We start from the raw sequence: 3,982 nt of genomic DNA, 5'->3' as shown, positions 1-3,982 counted from the left end.
TTTCAGTCATCTTGTTGACAAGCCTCGCTTTCTGCTCATCTAGGTTGATACTGTTTCTGTTTCTAGAATGAGCTGCATATTTTTTCTTGGTGTTTTCTTTAGCACTTCTGTTTATTAAAACCAATCTCTAACCTGCTGACTCAGAAATTTCCAAAATATCTCAATTGTGACAAAAAAACCTGATAAAACAAAAACCCACAAAGTAACAACTTACAAATTTATAGGGGTGTGACATTTTCTTAGCAAAAAACAAAAATGAATAAAGAGAAGGCATATATACTGTGTATAGTTGACTGTAGACATCTGTAAACTATTTTCCATGAGACCAGAGATATTTGCTTTTTTGTAATCATGCACATATTTATAATTGAATACATTTTGAGAATTTGCTTTTTGTGCATTTATTGTTGTTATACTTGCTTGTTTTTTCTGTTTTTTTTATTCATTTTTTTTTGTTTTATGAATCCCTGTCTGTCCTCAAACTGTAGGGCAATTATCTGGCCTCTGGCCTCGGCTTCCCAGGCTCTAGGCTTATAGATATAAAATATCATCATAACTGTTAAAGTATTTTTTATGAATGAAATGCTATTTTGAGCAACTATGCCTCTTTTTTCTTTAACTGTTGATTTTTATAACCTGTTAAGTCTGTATGATGTTTCTTGTTTTTTTTTTTGGTTTTGTTTTGTTTTTTGAGACAGGGTTTCTCTGTGTAGCTTTGGAGCCTATCCTGGCACTCACTCTGGAGATCAGGCTGGCTTTGCACTCACAGAGATCCTCCTGCCTCTGCCTCCCGAGTGCTGGGATTAAAGGCGTGCGCCACCAACGACCGGCTATGATGTTACTTGTATGTGAGTGTTTTAATTTTATTTACATTTTTGTTAGCTCCCTTTCTCTCAGGTGTCTAAGCACTGTTGTCTTGCCATCAATCTGTTTCTAGTCTCTTCTAGCCACAAACTGCTACAACCTAGGCAAAATGCTGTTGCTTTTCTGGAAAAAGCCAGCACCCTGGACCACTTAATACAAGTACTTCCACAATCTCTTCTAAGTGAAGAGTTTTCTTCCACCATGACATCAATATCATGAAGGGCAAACTGGTGGAGGATATGAGGACATGATACATTTAGGAACAGAATGAGGAACATTGTGTGGCATCTTCTAGATCAAGCACTGAAATGATAGGATGAGCCTTCTCTTTTATCTTTTATTATCATAGCTCCTGGGACTCCATCAAATTCTATCAGGCCCAGAACAGTCAGTACCGTCTTCCCTGCTAGGGAGGTATTCATTATAACAGAAATGCAAGTGTAGATAAGTAAAAGAGTTGGCTTTTCTGATGAACTACAAGTATGCAATGATTAAATATGCCATTTGGCAGTGTAAATACCTGTGTTAACAATAAATCCCAAGAATTATGTGGGCATTGAGTTGGGAAAGATCACAAGGAAGTTCATCATGGAGCTGGAAAAGAAGAGTATTGATGAATTGGGTGGAGTAATATGGCATCCAGATGGAATTGACACAAAGGAAGCAGACAATTTTAAATTGTAACATTGATCAGTTCTGGGCAAAGTTTATGAAAGAAGCATCTTGGAGGCTGACTGTAACACACTAATGCCTCTTCAAATCCAATGCACCCACAGACTAAGTCAAGGTCATTGTTGAAGTTGCCAATGGACCAACCACTCCAGAAGCTAATGAAATTTTTCTGGAAAGGAACATAATGCCATGGTTATTCCAGATCTCCATTTAAATGCTGGAGGAATGACAGTGCCTTACTTTGAGCATCTGAAGAATCTAAATCATGCCACTATGGCTGATTGCCTTTCAAATATGAAAGGGATTCTAACTAGCACTTGTTCATGTCTGTTCAAGAGAGCTTAGAAAAAAAATTTGGAAAGCATGTTGGAACTATGCCTGTTACACCCACTTCAGAGTTCCAGGAGTCCATTTATATCCCATCAATTGCAAAAGATATTGTTCACTCTGCTTTAGCCTATATCATGAAAGGTGAACTTCACATAGCTGCATTGTAAATTACTTTCTAACATCCCTCTTCTCCTGCACCTTCTATTAACCTCTCACCAGTTTACATGCAAACACCAAAATCTTTGTTTTGTGACTTATTGAATAAGTCGCTGTTTTCAATGGGTCCATCTGAACAAATCCCTTAAGACGAAAGGATTTAGGTTATAGCATCACACCTACCTACACTAGCGTGAGAGTGGAATTTGGTTTTAAAATAAAATATCACTCTTCCTCCTCGTTGTGCTGCCTTACTCCAGGGCTCTTCCCAACAGAGTGAGGGAAACTGCCAGAGAAAATGTTCAAAAGCACTTCCTCACTTTTGCTCTGAATAATTCTAGAATATGCTATATATTCAACACGTGTAGAAAATAAACATGTAGCCTTTTCAGAAGGAGACATGGTCCCCAATTGAGTTATTGATATTTTATATGAGCAAAACAATCTCAACTTATAACATCCAACAAAAATAAAAGCTGTTTCTCATGTATTTTATTCTTCCAGAGTAAAACAAATACTTGCTGCTACAGTAAAATTAGCTTGAATCACTTAACTAGCCTAACTTTGACTCCACCTGTGCCTACAGATAGGAATAAATGCAAAATCTAATATTTTTAGAAAAAGTATTATTTATAGATTACACACTATGTGTTTTTGACTAGTAAAAGTAAAGTAACTTATGGAGAGCTATTAAAAAAATCTTTGCTGAGCATGATGGTATATGATTTTATCTCCAGCACTTGGGAGGTAGAAGCAGGTGTGATGGGAGAAGTACTTCTGTGTATGTGTTTGTCTTACTGGATGATAAATAAAGTACTGTTTGACCAATGAGGCAGCAAGTTAGGCAGGACTAGGAGTCAAACAGGATTCTGGAAAATGTAGTAGAGAAGTGGTGATCCAGACAGGAAGTGACATACCAGGGAGACTCATATTTAAGGAAGTATGCCCCCTTTTCCCCTTCAGCAGCGCCATGTGATCCACCAGCAAGAGAGGACGCCAGCAGAAGGCATCCTCTATAAGATAAGTCTTATAAAATATATAGATTTATGAAAATTAAGACTGAGCTAGCAGATGAGAAATCTTAGTCATGGCCAAAGCAGCATTTGTACCTAATAGAAGTCTGTTTATTATTTTGTCCATCCATGCAGCGGGCAGAACTCAGGTGGCTGGTGGAGTCCACGTGGCGGTCGGGCTTGGGTGGCTTTGGCAGAAAGATTTATTGTAACACAGGTGGGTCTCTATTATGGTATCTCTTTTCTTGCTCTCCTCTATTCTTCCCCTGATTCAATCTTCCTGATCCCTCATGTTCTCCTCCCCTCTCCTCTTCTCCCCTTCTCTTTCTCCTACCTCCTTCCCCCTCCTGACACCAAAGTTCTAAATGAGATAAAAAAATAAGCTATTAATTTGTATATTTGTAAATATAGAGATATGAAGAAAATTTATAAATGTTACAATCTAAGTAAAAACAAAATTTACATTTTCATTTAACTGATTGTTATATGGATACAATATAATATGAATACATACAATAAACACACATGGATACAATATAATATGAATACATACAATAAACACATTTTAACTTAGCAGGTTAAATAAATTTATTAGATATAAAATGTCATGCTGGGTGATGGTGGTGCATGCCTTTAATCCCAAAACTTGGGAGGCAGAGGTAGGTGGATCTCTGTGAGTTCGAGACCAGCCTGGTCTAAAGAACAAATTCCAGGACAGGCTCCAAAGCAATAACGGAGAAACTCTGCCTCAAAAAACAAACAACAAAAAAGAAAAAAAAACAGTCTTAAATATATCTGAATTTTCATAGTTTCAAATACCTAAATTTACTCAAGGGTAATCCTTAAATGTTAAGAGAATTTAGGGTGGTAAGTGTAGAATTGTAACATTGGGAAAAAAGCAAATAATTAGTTTCAAAGGAAAACAAAATGTTATCCACCAGAAAAGA

The 3,982-nt window shown here is 36.9% G+C and overlaps 1 pseudogene; it reads left to right on the top strand.

Annotated features, from left to right (window-relative positions):
- The first annotated feature begins 1,452 nt into the window (after positions 1-1,452).
- Positions 1,453-2,033, top strand: LOC113837688 (annotated as a pseudogene).
- Positions 2,034-3,982: the final 1,949 nt, after the last annotated feature.

This window comes from Cricetulus griseus, chromosome X, assembly GCF_003668045.3.
Source record: "Cricetulus griseus strain 17A/GY chromosome X, alternate assembly CriGri-PICRH-1.0, whole genome shotgun sequence".
Lineage (NCBI taxonomy): Eukaryota > Metazoa > Chordata > Mammalia > Rodentia > Cricetidae > Cricetulus > Cricetulus griseus.
The sequence above is the reverse complement of the archived record's forward strand: the minus strand, read 5'-3'. Positions and strand labels throughout refer to the sequence as shown.